This window comes from Tursiops truncatus, chromosome 5, assembly GCF_011762595.2.
Source record: "Tursiops truncatus isolate mTurTru1 chromosome 5, mTurTru1.mat.Y, whole genome shotgun sequence".
Taxonomy (NCBI): domain Eukaryota; kingdom Metazoa; phylum Chordata; class Mammalia; order Artiodactyla; family Delphinidae; genus Tursiops; species Tursiops truncatus.
In genome coordinates, this window is record NC_047038.1 from 91,884,975 (window position 1) to 91,903,034 (window position 18,060).

Here is an 18,060-nt window from a genome sequence, read left to right on the forward strand (position 1 = left end):
TAAAGGCTTTAAGAGAAAATGATTTCATTGTCTTTAGCAAACATCCACAGAGACAAATCTCTGACCTTACCTGGTAAGCACTGAGAAAATGCTAAGGATAAGGGGGAAATTTAGAAGACTTGGGGACTTTGCTTTTTCTTATCTGGGTCAGACATTGATCTTTGAAAAATGATCCGCTGCTGTACAGTCATTAACCGATCATTTACAGAGTTCCACTGCTGCAGCTCCTGGAGCAGGGGAGAACACTTGAGTGGATTGAGAACCAATGACCCACATTAAAAATCAGTGAAGGTGCAGCTCTATTTACAATAGCCAGGACATGGAAGCAACCTAAGTGTCCATCAACAGATGAATGGATAAAGAAGATGTGGCACATATATACAATGGAATATTACTCAGCCATAAAAAGAAACAAAATTGAGGGTTTTTTTTGTTTTTTTTTTTCTTTTGCGGTACGCAGTCCTCTCACTGTTGTGGCCTCTCCCGTTGCGGAGCACAGGCTCGGACGCGCAGGCTCAGCGGCCATGGCTCACAGGCCCAGCTTCTCCGCGGCATGTGGGATCTTCGCGGATCAGGGCACGAACCCGTGTCCCCTGCGTCAGCAGGCGGACTCTCAACCACTGTGCCACCAGGGAAGCCCCGAAATTGAGTTATTTGTAGTGAGGTGGATGGACCTAGAGTCTGTCATACAGAGTGAAGTAAGTCAGAAAGAGAAAAACAAATACCGTATGCTAACACATATATATGGAATCTAAGAAAAAAAAAAGGGTCATGAAGAAGCTAGGGGCAAGACGGGAATAAAGACACAGACCTACTAGAGAATGGACTTGAGGATATGGGGAGGGGGAAGGGTAAGCTGTGACAAAGTGAGAGAGAGGCATGGACATATACACACTACCAAATGTAAAATAGATAGCTAGTGGGAAGCAGCCGCATACCACAGGGAGATCAGCTCGGTGCTTTGTGACCACCTAGAGGGGTGGGATAGCGAGGGTGGGAGGGAGGGAGACGCAAGAGGGAAGAGATATGGGAACATATGTATATGTATAACTGATTCACTTTGTTATAAAGCAGAAACTAACATACCATTGTGAAGCAATTATACTCCAATAAAGATGTTAAAGATGTTAAAAAAAAAATCAATGAAGGGTTGATGGGAAGCAAGGGGCAACTTAATTGAGTTTTGTTTTTTTTTTTAATTTCTGAAAGCCATTCACTGGCTAAATATTTAAGGAGAAAATATGAAGCATAGTAACATTTTGCAGCCGCTTTGGAGAATCATTTGGAACCTCAAAAAGTTAATAGAGTTACCCTGAGACCAGGAATTCCACTCTTAGAAATAATACCCAAGAGGAATGTAGACATATATCCACACAAATGTTCGTATGAATGTTTATAGCAGCACTATTCATAATTCCCAAAAAGTGGGGAGGGAAACCCAGATGTCTGTTAACTGTTGACGGATAACCTAAGTTTGTATATGCATATGATGGAATGTTATTCAGCCATAAAAAAGGAATGCAGTACTGACACATGCTACAACATGGATGAACCTTGAACATATTATTCTAAGTGAAAGAAGCCAGACACAAAAGGCTACATATTGTATGACTCCATCTATATAAAATGTCCAGAATAGGCAAATCTATAGAGGTAGAAAGTAGATTAGTGATTGCCAGGGTCTGGGCGTAGGGGAGAATGGGGAGTGACCAGTAGTGGATATGGGCTCTCTTTGGGGGTGATCAAAATGTTCCCAAATTAGATAGTGATGATGGCTGCACAGCAATGTGAATATACTGAATTGTACAATTAAAAAGGGCGAATTTTTGGTATTTAAAAAATTTTATAGTACGTAAATTATATCACAATAAAATATGAAGCTTGAAACTTTATTCAAGAAACCTTTAGGGCTTCCCTGGTGGCGCAGTGGTTGAGAGTCCGCCTGCGGGGACATGGGTTTGTGCCCTGGTCTGGGAAGATCCCACATGCCACGGAGCAACTGGGCCCATGAGCCACAAGTACTGAGCCTGCGCCTCTGGAGCCTGTGCTCCACAACAGGAGAGGCCGCGACAGTGAGAGGCCTGCGCACCGCGATGAAGAGTGGCCCCTGCTCGCCACAACCAGAGAAAGCCCTCGCACAGAAACGAAGACCCAACGCAGCCAAATAAATAAATAAATAAAACGAATTTATATAAAAAAAAAGATTTAAAAAAAAGAAACCTTTAAAATATAACCCAATTTCAATTAAAATAAAGCATTGAGGAAAGACAGAAAACACCTGGCACAAGAAAGAAAATGAGAACAAATCTTTTCTCTTGCTCATTCTCTCTTCATCTCTAGCCTGATCAATTACAGTAGCTTTGTAATAAATTTTCTAGTCTCTAATCATGCTCCCCTAAAATCCATCCTTCATATTACAAAAATGATATTTCTAAAGTCCAAATCATGCTATGTCCTTGCCCTATTGGTTCCCGGTGTTGATAGTAGATGAAGCTGTAAGCTGAGATGCTTGGGGTGTGAAGGACTGGGGTTCCCTTGCAAGGCCATCAGGTTTTACTTTACCTGAGCCCCAACCTGGGCACTGGGAAGAATCCCTGCACGGAATGGCCTGGGTCAGCATCATCTCCAGTAACAGCATTTTAATCACGCTATATGAACAAAAGAGTATTATTTTATTTATTTATTTATTTATTTTTTTTGCGGTACGCGGACCTCTCACTGTTGTGGACTCTCCCGTTGCGGAGCACAGGCTCCGGACGTGCAGGCTCAGCGGCCATGGCTCACGGGCCCAGCCACTCCGTGGCATGTGGGATCTTCCCGGACCGGGGCACGAACCGTGTCCCCTGCATTGGCAGGCGGACTCTCAACCACTGCGCCACCAGGGAAGCCCAAGAGTATTATTTTTTTTAAAAAAGGAAACCAAACCATTGGCCAATAGATATTATGCAATAAGCACATCACAGAAATACAAAGTCTCAGTGTACATTCCCAGTGCCCTTTCCTGGGGAAAGTCCAGTCAATAAATGCACTTGAGTTTGGTCTTCAGTCCTGGTTCTCTGAGGTTCTGGTCCTGGTCCTTTCATGAATCACATCTGCTACCTCCAGTGCCGGTCCCAGTCCCACAAACACAAGGGAAATCTGTGAAAAAAAGTTTTACGGGGAGGCTTGGGAACCTCCTCTGAGCTAGCCGACGCAGGTTTATTTCTAGCCAAACTCTCATCATACCCAGCATTCAATGATGAATTACTGAGGTCCTCACTTGAGAAAATCCTCTCCCACCCTGTGAGACTTCTATTCATTTCATTCTCATTAAAACTGTCTTCAAACAGGATTCCTGGTGCTACACAGCAGAACTGGTAAATTTCTCACCCCCCATCTTACAAAGGGATTAGATACTCAGTGCCCAAAGGACAAATTCAAAGGTAGTAATAAGGTTTCTTCTAAGTGTCAAGTGCCTGGGCTTCCCTGGTATAAAAGGAGTCTGAGCTTTGAACATGCCTGCCATGGGCACAGGTAGAGAAGAGTTTGTGTATTTGCCTATCCTGCACAACGCCCTTATTGTCTAGGAACTGGCAAGTCACCCCAGTTTACTCGCAGTGGGCATTGAATAGGTGTAGGCAAATTACCTGGGCTATTAAAGACAGGATGTCCTGAGAGGCCTCCTCCCTCCCTCCCTCCTCCCCCATCCCCAGCAGTAAAACTGCATCCCAAGTACAGAACATTCCTAAGCCTGCATGCCTGGTAGACTGTACTCGGCTCTGCTAGTCTAAGCCCTGGCCGGGTGGCTTCTCAGAATTCCTCTCTGGCTGACTTGACGTGTTTTCAGATGATGTGCTAGATGGAGAGATAAGATTTTGGATTCTTGTCCATGCAAGTGAAGTTTCAAGCATTTCTCTTGGTTGAGTTGCTGATTTACTAGAGAATTTTTAGGGTTTCTTTTTGGACATAAAGGCTTCAGTCAGTGGCTGAGGTCAGCTTGGAAATTTCTTCAACATCCTGGGATCTGTTCTGTTAATTCCAAGATCCATGAGGGCTTGTGTTCACTAGCAGAGAGAGGAAAAGACCAGGGGTTTGCAGAGTAGGACCTGGGCCAGGAACTTGTAACCACGTGAGCCTGGACCACTTGTGGAACCAAGGCCTCTGTAAAAGGAATTAGACCGAACGGTCTACTACACTGCATGTAGGAAGGGGATGTGAAGCCTTTTTCCTTCCAAAGTAAATGCTGTGAACTTTTGGTGGTAAGTTTCCTTAATTCAGCTTTGTATTTTTTCAATCCAGAAAGACAACTTTGAAAGTGGGAGATTTATTTAGTTTAAGGCAATGTCTACTCACATAATTCTCAGAAATTGCGCGATGGTTATTTTGCTATTGTGTGTTCCTACTGAAGAGTGAGAGCAAGACTCTTAAGAATCATATCAAATTATCTCAGTTTCCGATAAATAGGGGGAAAAGAATGAATGAACCTGTTAGAGGTAAATGTGAGGAGGCTCAAACTCAAGGATCCTTTGGGTGCTGAGACCGTGAGGGCAGGGACTGCGTGTGTCCATGTGGTTAGTTCTCCTCCAGCCCACGTCAGCACCTGCGCACAACAGGCACCCAGGAAATGCTCGTTGTGGTTAAATAAGAGCCTTTTTTTCTGAAGACTTTGAAAGACAGAGGCAAAAGCAGAGTGGGCTCTCATTAAGCCACAGTTTCCTTTCATTTTCCCTCCTTCCTCCATCTTTCTTTTTCTTCCTTCCCTCCTTTCTTTCTTTCTTTCTTTCTTTCTTTCTTTCTCTCTTCTTTCTTTCTTTCCTCTCTCTTTCTCTCTCTCTTTCACTCTTTTTCTTTCTTTCTTTCTTTTTCTTTCTTTCTTTCTTCTTTCTTTCTTTCTTTCCTCTCTCTTTCACTCTTTCTTTCTTTTTTCTTTCTTTCTTCCTTCCTTCCTTCCTTCCTTCCTTCCTTTCTTTCTTTCTTTCTTTCTTTCTTCTTTCTTTCTTTCTTTCTTTCTTTCTTTCTTTCTTTCTTTCTTTCTTTCTTTCTTTCTTTTCTTTCTCTCTCCTTCTTCCTTCCTTCCTTCCTTCCATGTATTAGATACTCTAAATAATTTGAAAGGATTTGAAACAACACTTCATATTTGGCAGGGCTCTACGGAACCTGCCTAAAAATGAACATATTTCCAAACATGTGCTGTATCAAGTATGGGACCAGGCATCCAAGCCTATTTCTGTGTACTCTCTCATTTACCTAGAGAATATTGAGATCAGTGCCGATCAAGGAATCAAATTCCCGAGGGCTGTATTGAAACTCCTTTTATTGGAAGTAATGTAAACCCAGTTAAGCAAAAAGATTTTTATTGGGTCATCATGGGAAGGGCAGGGGCATGCTGGACCATAGCAATTACTGGGACCAGGGCAAGGAATGGAGCCAGGAACCCTTTCTCCATCTCTCAACACTGTCTCTCTCTGCTTCTTTGTCTTCCTAAAACCCATAGACTGAGAACTAGCCTCTGGTTGCAAGTGCAGAAATCCCAGGGGAGGCTTCTAATTGGACCAGCTTGGGTCACATGCCTTCTCAGGTGGCCAGTGAGGCACAATGGTTCGTGGCAGCCTAGAATCACCGACTGCAGTGGGGAAGGGGCAGCCCCCCTCAAAGAAAGGATGCCTTTCCTGGAAGAAAGGAGGGTGCTGGATAAGTAATCAAGTGCATTTCCAGGGACCAGCGAGTAGTCATAGAAACCGTGGACTGAAAGAGAGTGATTGCTGACTAAGAAGCCCTGGCTTGCTCCTAAATGTTCAGAGGAATGCATTTAACTTCAGCAACTGCAACTCTGTGCACTTGGATAAGTAGGAAAAAAGCCAAGAAATAGAAAAATAGCAATATAAATGGGGCAATGAATTCATCTTGACGTTCCACCTACTGAGTATGTGTCCTAACATGAGAATGCGTGGGTGACATGAGTCTCCTTGGTCTCTTCTCCCCACAGAACAAATATCTCTTCCCCCTGACTAAGTGTACTCTTTGAATATATATGTTTTTCATAGAACTTGGCACTTGAATTCAAGCCAACTCTTTTATTTAATGCTGTGTCAGAAAAGTAGACATCATTTCCAACACTGGAGGGAAACTGTGCTGGGCTTACAAAGAGGCAGTTGCCAAGGTGGAGCCTTCCTAGATTTCTCTGGGCAATTTTGTCTATATGTGATTTTTACCATATACACTGATGGATTTTAGAAATTAAACTCCTATGAGACAAGGTGCCTCTTATGTTTTTGTAGGTGCATCTGAATGTATTAGTCCGTTGAAATCTCTTTACTGCAGCTCTTTCCTGTTTGTGTGGGTATCTGGTAGAAATGGGAAGAATGACGAATGAGTGGCTTTGGGAGATGTAAGGTGTGACATTACTGCAACAGAGGAGTTTTTCATTTCTGTAGAGTTTCTTATATTTTACTCATTCTTTAAAATTCTGGTTGATGCTGTAATGGTGTATTTGAGGAGAGACTCACAAGGCTAGGCTCTTTTGAATCATCTGATTTAGTCTTCCAGCTAACTCTTAAATCCCAAAGGACCATCCAGGGTGGGATTGAATACCCCAGTGACCTAGGACACCTCTCACTAAGAGCAAGCCTCTGATCGTCAGATAATTCCAACCACTGAAACGATGTTCCCCATGTATTCTGAATTCCTGTTGCCATGTTCCCCATGATTCTGAATTCCTGTAATTTATACCCTTTGATGTAGTATATGTGCTCCCAGAGTCACATGGAAATCATCTAATCCCTCTTCCTCTTGGTAGCATTTCAAGCCTTTGAAGACACAAGTTATGTCCCTACACGTCTCGTTGTCCCCTGCTTTCTTCTCACCATTTGTTCCTGATGATGCTGGTGATGATAATGATGACACTAGAAATAATAAATAATCAACACTTATTGGTTACATATTATATGCCAGGTGTCATTTTAAGCAGCTTATATATATTAACTCATAAATATCTGATAACAACCCTATGAAGTAAGTATTGGTATTATCCCCATTTTATACACGAGGCACCGAGAGGTTAAGTAATGTGCCCAGAGTTATACAGCTGGCAAGTAACAGACCCTGACTTTGAACCAGGTGCTTTGGCTCCTAAGACTTCCCTCTTAACACCATTGCGAGATGACACTCCTCTAATGTGATCCAGGCTGTCCCCATTCTCTGTTAGAATGATGTCCGGGAGCGGATACGGTGCTACAGGCGCTGTCTATGGATCACAGTTTTCTACTCAGTAAATTTCTATTAACGCCACCCAATCTTCCATGAGCTGCGTGCGGTACCCTGTAAACACGGAAGCAGAGGGGAGTTCATCAACTGTCTTTACCGGTGTGGTTATGCCTGTGCCTCATTCAACGTGTGACGTTAACTCAGACCAAGCCAATTAGAACAATCACTACAGCTTTCCCCCCGTATCTGAGCACCTAAAACTAGGAACCACAAATCATAGAAGAACATTCTCCTGTGTGTGAGAATCGACCACTTCTATTAAAGCAGTCAGGGTCCATCATTTTTGGATCCCGGGTAGCTTTCTGGAGCTGCCGTTCAACTCAGGAGAGTTTGCTAAGTCACATGGCTTCATTAGTATTTGGTTCTATAACAAGAGCCTTTTATGTTTGAAATCGTTCGTGACCTAATGTCTGACATTCCCTTTAAGGATTTGATTAAAGTTGAGAATCTTTGTGAAAATAGTGACCAATGATTAAATACAATGAGCAGAAGCAGAGTTACAGGCAATAAGCCCTGGGGTTTTAAGCAAGGCTGGATGTTTATTGAAAGAGACACATACAATTTTCAGAATTAACATTTCAAAATGTTGCTATTACAAACATATTAAGTCACTCTGGAAACTGGCCTAAATGGCTGGGACCTAAATAAAATATCTTGGAAGAAAATAATGATGTTCAAGTCAGTAAGACATCATTTGCTTTATTTTTGAGTGTTTCATGCAGCCATCCTGAGAGCTACGCGCCAAGGCTCCGAAGCTCACAGTTGAGTTTTATATGAGCCAACACCACTCCGCCTGCGCAATAGATTGCACATTTCAGTGTAGAACGTAACATTGTAGCAGTGGGGATGGCAAAGTCACTGTGCCCCAGTGATGTCCACGAATAAGAGGTGATGTAGATGGTTAATAAGAAATTGCATGTTTTGCCAAATTTTCCAATTTTTTTAGTTTCAGTACAGACCACTGTAATCCGTCAGTCTCATTCATTCATTTAATGAACAGTTAAAGGGCTCACAGGCCTATTGATAAGTATTGGGAATACAGTAAGACACAGTCTTCCACCTTAACCACATGATCAAACTTCCCAATTCCAATAGTGGACACTGTTCACCAAATCAAATGTCACCATGTCCCTCCTGATGTGATGCACAAGAGAGGGCACCATATCATCCTGGTAGTTCCTGCCAAACTTGCTTAACCTGAATCTAATCACAAGGAAACAATTAGACAAATCCAAATTCGGGGGCGATGTACAAAACTGACCTGGACCCTCTGAAAATGTCAATGTCAAGAAAAGAAAAAAGGCAGGGAACTATTGCAGGATAAAGAGATTCTAGAAACGTGATAATTAAATACAATGAATGAACCCTGATTGATCCTGAATTTTTTGTAAAAAGCTATAAATGTCATTGTTAGGAAGTTTGGGAAGTTTGAATATCTGCTCTATATCGTATTATTATATATTATATTCTCTATATTACATATATTCTCTATATTACATATATTCTATATAATTGTATAAATGTTACATTTTTGGAGTATGATAATGATATTGTAACTTATATGAGTAAGTTTTTATTCTTAGAAGATACATATTACTAAAGTATTACGAGATAAATGTCATGATGCCTAAAGCTTACTTTCAAATGGTTCAGTAAAAAAAAAAAAAGTGGGCTTCCCTGGTGGCGCAGTGGTTGAGAGTCTGCCTGCCGATGCAGGGGACACGGGTTCATGCCCCGGTCCGCGAAGATCCCACATGCCGCGGAGCGGCTGGGCCCGTGAGCCATGGCCGCTGAGCCTGCGCGTCCGGAGCCTGTTGCTCCGCAACGGGAGAGGCCACAACAGTGAGAGGCCCGCGTACCGCAAAAAAAAAAAAAAAAAGTATATCTGTTAATATAGTAGTATCTATTTTCTTTATACATTGATTTTATATTTTATACTAATAGATATATTAATATCTATATTGTATATATATATGTGTATACACATATAAGATTATTTTATTAGCTAATAGAAGTTTATTTTCTCATCGTTTTGGAGGCTAGAAGTCTGAAATCAGGGTGGTGACAGGACCACGTGTCCTCTGAATCCTGTAGAGGAGGGTCCTTCCTTGCGTCTTCCGGCTGGGCTGCGTGCGGCTGCCAGCAATCTTTGGCATTCCTTGGTTTGCAGCTACATCTTTGCGTCTGTCTTCATGTGATATTCTTTCTGTGTGTCTTTGTCCAACTTTCCCTCTTCTTATAAGGACACCAGTCATTGAATTAGGGCCCATCTTAATCCAGTATGTCTTCATCTTATCTTGATTATATCTGCAAAGACCCTATTTCCAAATAAGGTCATATTCACAGGTACTGGGTAGACATGAATTCTGGGGGGATGCTATTCAACCCAGTACAGTCTATAAAGGCTTTATAGAGGTAGGGCAAGAGGGAGACGAAGGAGGCGTGCACAGTGGGGCAAAATGTTAACAGATGGTGAATTTTGGTGAAAGGTATATAAAAGTTTATTGTTCCATTACTTCAGGTTTCCTAACGATTTGAAGTATTTCAAAATAAAATAAAATCCAGGAAAAAAATGCTGTGCAAAAAAAGGTGGGGGACATTACCCTTGCCCGTGAGTCTAGTTCAGTGTCATGGAGGACACAGTGGAGACAGGCATCACTGCGACCTCAGTGTACCTGTAGACAATGATGCTAACTCAGTCTGGGCACCTTGGGAAGCGTTTCCATGAGAAGCGACACCCAACTGAGCCGAGTCTGAAGGCCAGCGCAGGAGTCAGTGGCAGGGGTGAGGGTGCACTTGGGGAACTGCCAGTGGGTGAGAATGGTTGGAGCCAAGGGCATGTGTGTGATGGGAGTGGAGCCTGGAGAGAGGCAGGAAGCATGACCTCGAGGATGCTGCCTAGAGACAGTTGTTTTTCACCAGGAAGACCAGGAGAATCCCAGGCGAGATTTTCAGCAAGTATAACCAGACCAAATTTTTGTCTGGGGGCTAGGAGTGTGGAGAAGCCTGGGGAAAAACCAGCTGGGAGTCTGGTGGAACAAGGGGTGTCAGAGTACGGGAGGGTGTGGGAGAGCTGTGAAAGCTAAAACCGGAAGGGCTTAGTTTGAATGGAGGTTGAGGGAGAGGGATGCAGGGCGACTGGCTGGTTGGTGCCACCCTTCCCTTCAGGGGATACAGGAGGAAGAGAAGGAAGGGCTGCAGACGGAGGGTGGTGGAGAGGATAAAGGCTATGCTCAGTTTGGACGTGCTGAACTTGAAGGGCCAGGCGGAGGCCTCAGGGAGGTGCCTGAAGCCCAGGAAACACGGACCTAGCCTGGTGACTCATAGCACTTACTGGTGTTAAGTGAAATCATAGATTTTGAGATTTCCCAGTTAGAGTGTAGAGGCGAGTCGAAGGCTGGGCATGGATCCTGAGAAGCAGGACAGAAGGAGAAGCCCCAGCCAAAGAGACCAAGTGGACGGAGAGGTGGGAGGAAGGCCAGGAGCCTGACGGCAGGAAGTCCAAGAGGAGGGTGTTTTGGGGGAGGGAATGGACGCAGCGTGGGACAGCACACAGGGCCCAAGGGTAATGAGACTGACACGAGTCCTTTCCATTTTGCAATCGGGAATCCCAGACGTTTCAATAAGGCAGAGGTCAGATGGCCGAGGACTGCGTGTTTCATTAAAGGGGAGGAAGCACAGAGCCAAACAGGGCAGAATATTCTTACCAGAAACTTGGCCGACGAGAGCAGAGAGCTAGAGCAATGGTTAGCAAGAGGCAAAGGGTAGGGGCATATGTTCGTTTTTATAAGAGGAGAGAAACTTGAGTCTGTGTGTCAGTGGAGAAGCCAGCAGGGAGGTCAGGCTGAAGACAGCAGAGAGCAGACATCACGGACACAGCGAGTGCTGGGGACTCACACCTGGGGCGCAGGTGGAGGGAACCCCGTTCTCACTGAGATGGTGAGGTGGGGGCCAGAGGAGAGGGGAGGTGTGGGCCTGGGATCTCCTCGGGGCCTCATGAGCGACAAGGGAGAGGAGGATGGAGACCAGGCCGAGTCAGAACCCCTGGAGGCTATGATTGGAGCGGACAGGAGACAGAAGGCGGAGGGGGTAACCAAAGGAGGTGAAAACAGGGCTACACACGAGGGCATTTGGAAGCAAAATGATCAGCAAATACAACGTGAAAGTGAAAAGTCAAAATGAAATGTGGACTTGGAGGGAGGGATGGGGGCCTACGTGTTATCAACTCAGGGGATCAGTGTTGCCCCTTAATTAATGAAACATGACTTCTCCCTGCCTTAGCCCTCAGGTACTTGGAAAACCCTGGGCTGGGAGTGGCAAAGAGGGAAATACTGGCACAGTGAACAGGAGATCATTGGTGAAGGGGCGCTGGGTAGCCCGAACTACAGAATTCACAGCATCTGGCTCAGGTCCAGGAACTCTTAGTAGGGTTTAAAAAATGTATTTTAAAAAAAATTATAGGGCTTCCCCGGTGGCACAGTGGTTGAGAGTCCGCCTGCCGATGCAGGGGACACGGGTTCGTGCCCCGGTCCGGGAAGATCCCACGTGCCGCGGAGCGGCTGGGCCCGTGAGCCATGGCCGCTGAGCCTGCGCGTCCGGAGCCTGTGCTCCGCAACGGGAGAGGCCACAAAAGTGTATTTTAGAAAAAATTATAGGTTCACGGGAAGTTGCAAAAAATACTACAAAGGGATCCGGTGAATTCTCCCCCCAGTCACCCCCCCATCTTACATAATTATAGTACATTATCAAATCCAGGAATTTGACATTGGTACAAATGCATGTGTATAAATCCGTGCCATTTTATCACATATATAAAATCATGTCATCACCAGTGCGGTCAAGATACAGGGCTAGTCCATGACCACAAAAGTTCCCCTTATTCTACCCATGCGTGTCATATCACTCTCCCCGTCCCTAACCCCTGGCAACCACTAATGTTTTCCGTTTCTAATTTCCTCATCTTGAGAATGTTCTATCAATGTCGTTCCCTGTTATTGATGAATGGTATTTCATGGTACGGATTGCCGACCTTAAAGAAATAGACTGCCAGATGATTTCTCCAGCAAAGATGGGTTTATTTTGTATCACCCGAGAATCGCGTTTTGGGGTTTGCAACCTCGGTGAGCCACGTGCAGGTCCCCAGGCAAGGGACGAATACTTACTGAAGGCAGAGGAGGTTGGGAAGGCTACAGTAAACGGAGAGTCCATGGCTTTTCATTGGCTGAGTCCTTGACAGGAAAGAAAGGAGTTTTTCCTCTTCCCTTGGGGTGTGGCTGTCATCCGGGGCATGAGAGCGCCCCCCTTCTGGATTCTATTTAATTGAGGTTTCTGTTTATTAATTTTTTTACAGGATGTACCACAGTGTGTTTAACCACTCAGCTACTGAGGGATATTTTGGTGGTTTCCAGTTATGGGCTACTTTTAAAACTTTTTTATTAATTTATTTATTAATTTTTATTTTTATAAAGTTGATTTACTTTAGCCTCAGACGTCCTCCTGACCTCATGGTCAGCTTTGGAACTGAAACCAAGTCTGGAGAATTGTACCTCTTTTCCAGGATCCACATGCCTCTGGATGCAAAAATAAAGAAATAAAGAAATGCTAGTAAACAAACAAAGAAACAAACAAATAAATAAATGCTAGTAGGTTCCTGTGCATTGTTACTCTGTGCCCCAGGCAGTTTGGGATTTGTCTGCTAACCCAAAAAGGCAAAGGGTAAATGGGAAAGGGCAGAAACTTAAAAATCTGACATCCTAAAGACAGTGGTCCCCTTTGACCTTTGTCAGTTTGCAGCCACAGAAAGGAAATAGAAGAATGTGCACTACTAAGTGACGCAAGCCAGAAAGAGAAAGACACATATCACATGGTATCACTTATATGTGGAATCTAAAATATGACACAAATGAACTTATTTACAAAACTTTCTTACAAAATTTATTTACAAAACAGACTCACAGACATAGAAAACAAATTTTTGGTTACCAAAAGGGAAAGAAGGTAGGGGATAAATTAGGAGTTTGGGATTAGCAGATACAAACTAGTATAAGTAAAATAGATAAACAACAAGGTCCTACTGTATAGCACAGGGAACTACATTCAATATCCTGTGATAAACTGTAAAAGAAAAGAATATGAAAAAGAATATATGTATGTATCACATTGCTGTACACTTGAAATTAAGACAACATAGTAAATCAACTATGCTTCAATAAAAAAAAGTTTTTTTTAATGAATAGAAAAGAAGAAGAATGTGGGAGAGGCGGCCTTGAGGAGGAAGTCTTGGGCACACCACACAGGACAACGGCCTTCCTTGACGCACTCAGAGGTCTGGCAGGTTATTTTTAACTGCCACATTGTAAAGTCAATGTTTGCACTTTGATAAGTGTCCTGTCCAGTGGCTTGTTCTAAACTCTGGCCTGGGAGGTGACTGGAGGAGTCTAGGAGTGGTGTGTGAGAGGGAAACCGGGTGAGTGAAATATAATAATCTTGCAGCCACCAGCCCTGATATCCCTGACAGATGGAACAATCAGTGTGCATTGTGTTGCCCTGCTTGCATCACCTGGTCATGAGTTGTTGGTGGAATTTGTGGAATGGATTGTTCTCTTGGAGTCACCCAATACCCCCAAACAATGGGCGTACACATTCTTAGTTTTATGTAAGAGCTAATAAGGAATGTTCCATGCACCCGATCAGAAGCAGGAAGCTGGTGCCTGACTGCCTGCTGACCTGCCTTCTTTCTCTCTCTTTCTCGCCTCCTGTCTTTAAGGAAGAAAAGAAGAGGGAGGAAGGGAAAGCAAGATAGATCCATTGCGCAGAGGTCACTGGGAGAATTATGCCACAGGTTGGAGGGAAGATAGGTATGGAAGACAAGGGATACCCTGGGGTTTTCACTTCATAGAATTTGCTTTTATTCCTTTGTTGTTTTTTCTCACTGAATACTCTTCTAGAAAAAAGGCATTAAAGTATGAGGTAACTATTGTGAGGCCCTGCCTTACTCAGACGTTCAGATTTAGATTTAGGAGCTGAGAAAATCCCCTCTCCAGCTGCAACATTGCAGGGGTTTTCGGTTGCACGTAACACAAAGCCCAACTCAGACTGGGTTAAACAATAAAAGAGATAGATTGACTCGGTGCTAGAAAGGTCAGAAACAGTGGTCTCAGAGTCAGTTTGATTTAGTAACTTGTCCGACATCTTTTCTTTACCAACTATGGTGACAATTTCAAACTGAGACGGCTCCATGTTTCAGCGTCCATCTCCAGAGAGAGGAGGCCAGTCCTCAGGGCTGGCTGGTCGCCTATAACCAGCCCCTCTGACCTGGGAGAAGTCATGTGCCAGCTGGCTGAGGCTTGCCTTTCCTGAACCGGTCCCTGCAGTGTGGAGGTGGGCTCACCCGGAGATGCAATCACCACGGCTGCTTCACAGTGAGGGAAGGATGGCGTGGATCCTGGGGTGACAACTGCAATGCCCACCACTACACCTTCTAAAAAGGTCCCTCTGATTCCTGCACTGAGGGTGAAAACTCCTTTAAGAGGGCATCAAGCCTCTCATTCTGAAATTTGAGATAAAATTGAAACAGTAACTGAATTGACATTAAAATATATTGAGAGAGTAAGTTTTTACTAACACAAATGTCAATGGCCTGAGGACTAATTTTATTCTCTATAATTGAATTAAATCAACTCACGAGCCCTAATTTCTACTTGGTAATAGAAAACTAAATTTTTCTAATTCAAGATAAATTCAATTACTTCTGGTTTAAATCCTAGCCTTTTTTAAAAAAAATAAAACACAGGTTAGCTTTTTAAAAAAAATTTATTTACTTTTGGCTGTGTTGGGTCTTTGTTGCTGTGCGCGGGCTTTCTCTAGGTGTGGTGAGCGGGGGCTACACTTCGTTGCGGTGTGAGGGCTTCTCATTGCGGTGGCTTCTCTTGTTGCGGAGCACGGGCTCTAGGCGTGCGGGCTTCAGTAGTTGCAGCACGTGGGCTCAGTAGTTGTGGCTCATAGGCTCTAGAGCGCAGGCTCAGTAGTTGTGGCTCGTGGGCTCTAGAGCGCAAGCTCAGTAGTTGTGGTGCACGGGCTTAGTTGCTCTGCGGCACGTGGGATCTTCCCGGACCAGGGCTCGAACCCGTGTCCCCTGCGTTGGCAGGCAGACTCCCAACCACTGCGCCACCAGGGAAGTGCCACAGGTTAGCATTTAAACAAACCTCCCTCCACGTGACTTCAAGCCCCCATACATACCCTTAATCTTCTCAGCTCTTCTGCTGGAGAATTTGCCCCTTGCCGTGGCAGTCTGCTTTGGGAGTGTTTCCTTCCCCAGAACTTTGTAGTAGCCGTAGAAGAAAGAGTATAGGGTCCTTAATACACCATGGCAGGTACCAACCTCCTGAGGTGTTTGAGGAAAGGTGCCTGACAGCCCACTCCATCTAGGAGCCAGCAAGGGCGTTTCTGATCTGGGCACTACTGGGGGCACTGATTGCCCTCACCAGTGAACCAAGACCAGCAGATGCTCTCCGAGGCCCCAGCACACCATGGCGAGAGCCGTCAGGATGTGACTCTAGACACAGGAAACCCAATCCTTGAGTAAATTCTTAGTCAAGATTTTTCTTCTCTTCCCACTTTTCTTTTTTTTTTTAAATTTTCTCCCTATGAATGATCTTGGTTCCTGTCACTCTTATGCATGACCTTAACATTTAGGGGATGAGCAACTGAGAGGTCCTTCTTGGGAAGAGCCTCTTCTGAGCTGGCTTTGGCTTTGGGTATCTGTCCTCACTGCCACCCACTGCTGATGTCTGTAGTCTACCTGTGGCTTCCAGGTCTATCCACTATAAGGCTGTTCTCAGTCCATTGCCTTTTTCTCAGCCAAACTCTTGCCCATCTCAGGGAGAAGGGGAGGAGGGAAGCCATGGGAAGACGTTTGCTGCTCTTCTGAGCTGCTCTGCTGATGAAAGAAATGTGGGAGGTGGCCGTCCATCTCAGAGGGTCCCTCTGGCTGGACTTGCCCTGTGGCCACTGCTATTCTGGGATGGCCCTGCATGTCGCCACAGGGCTCTCTGTGAGAATGTTTCCTTGCAGGACTCTCCATTGCTATGGAGACACAAGTCTTCCTACTCCCAGATCCTCAAACCCTTTGGAGGGTTTCTCTCCCTCCTACCCCTGGGGTTGGACTTTCCATCAGCCATCCTGACCAATGATTTACTCTCTTGTTCTTTTTCTTGTGTTTCTTTCAGCCCAGCAAAAGCAAAGTTTCTTTGTTTTATTTTTTTTAAATCACCTCTCTGTCAAGTTTGGAGGGAGGGGCATATTTACATAATTTTCATTCTTTTAAATCTCTTGGTTATGGTGTAAACCCTACTGTTTAGTGGTTTTGCTCTAGGTCTGGGCATTGACTATAGTCATGTGACTTGGAACCATCTTCTCAGCTTTAACAATGCAATGGAACGTTCTCACACACTGAACAGAATGGTATACTCAGTTTTACTTCCTACTGATTTTGTCCTTGGAAACACATTTGGCACAATTTCCCCTTTGCTGGGTGGGGCTCCTGGTCCAATTCTCTTGAGGTGAGTAGTGATATATAGAGATCGGATATTCACTTTTTTCTTCAGAGATTCTCATTTTCAACATTGAAAAAAATGGCCTTGTCTGAAAAAGCCCCTGCTTTCAAGACAAACCGGAAGGCATTTAGTAGTAAACAAGAACTGTTTCTGCTGCCAGTAATGGGCCTGTTTTCTAAGGCACAGGTTAAGGAGTTGTTGGGTAAACATTGGGTAAAGTCTGACTAAATACTTTTAGTGTGGGGTGTTGCAACTTTGTGTCCATGTCCCTTTTTCTGCTGGGGAATCGGCTTCATGGAGAGGCACATCCAAGTTCTAGGCTCCTTGAACAAGGCCTAGGTCAGCTGCTGTGATGGGCAGCTCACAGCCACAGCTTGACTCTCCATCCTTCATGGTCTTGTTAATAGGTACACACCTCTTGCTTCCTTCAATGCTTAACTGAGAGTAAATACCACTGAAATGGGAGGAGTTTCCTTAGGATTAAATCTTGTGTAGAGTCCTGTTATCCTTAACATATTTAGTTGCTTTTCCTCTTTCCTCTGTTGACATTGAATCTAACGTTCTAGGTGAGTAAGCAATAAACACTCACAAGATGAAATATATAACTTGGAGGAAGAAAACCCAGGGAAAGATTTTGTCTCCAGGTAGAGGGACAAAGCACACGAGATCTTTAACTTTCACACCCATACAAGCTTCCAGTCAACTGAACACAGAGCAGGGAGGACCAGACTAACAAGTAACACTCAGATGAGAAGCCCTGCTCACGTTTCGCATCTGTGTCCTGTGGACGGGATGGTGACACGCGGGAGGCTAGATACTGACTAGCTGGTCTTTGGAGGAATATCCTCCTACCAGCTTCTCAGCGGACTCAGATGTATAAAAAGGAAAAATTGCCAGGGAATGTACTTCCTTTCCCAGATGACCCTGGGGTACATTAAATTAGCCTGAAGGAGTGATTTCCCCATCTTTTTAGTGTAGTAGAGGCTGTGCTGTTTGCTTAGCTTTGCTTCCACCTCCAATACCCTCCCACTCAGAGTGACCATACAGTGGAATCTTTCTGCAAGGTAGCCAATGAGATTTCCATTAAAACATTAGTCAAAAGGTAACCCTAAGAGCACTGAACATTGAAAATATAATCTAATAGGATAACCCAATCGAGTGAGGGTTTGCCCAATGTCCCAAAACCAGCATCATAGACGGACTCAGCTCTATTCACTCTTAAGATAAAGACAAGTATAATCCATCCTTTGGGGATGTTTGTGAG

At 44.3% G+C, this 18,060-nt stretch overlaps 1 protein-coding gene and 1 non-coding gene across 3 annotated transcripts in view; one reads left to right on the forward strand and one right to left on the reverse strand.

Annotated features, from left to right (window-relative positions):
- The window catches only part of SHROOM3 (shroom family member 3), a 322,222-nt gene that overhangs the window by 78,469 nt on the left and 225,693 nt on the right, over window positions 1–18,060 (forward strand). The gene's annotated exons all lie outside the window — the stretch shown is intronic.
- LOC117312481 (small nucleolar RNA SNORA3/SNORA45 family) lies at window positions 15,680–15,807 on the reverse strand. Its single transcript, XR_004526811.1, has one exon. It is a non-coding gene; the product is annotated as a small nucleolar RNA SNORA3/SNORA45 family (small nucleolar RNA).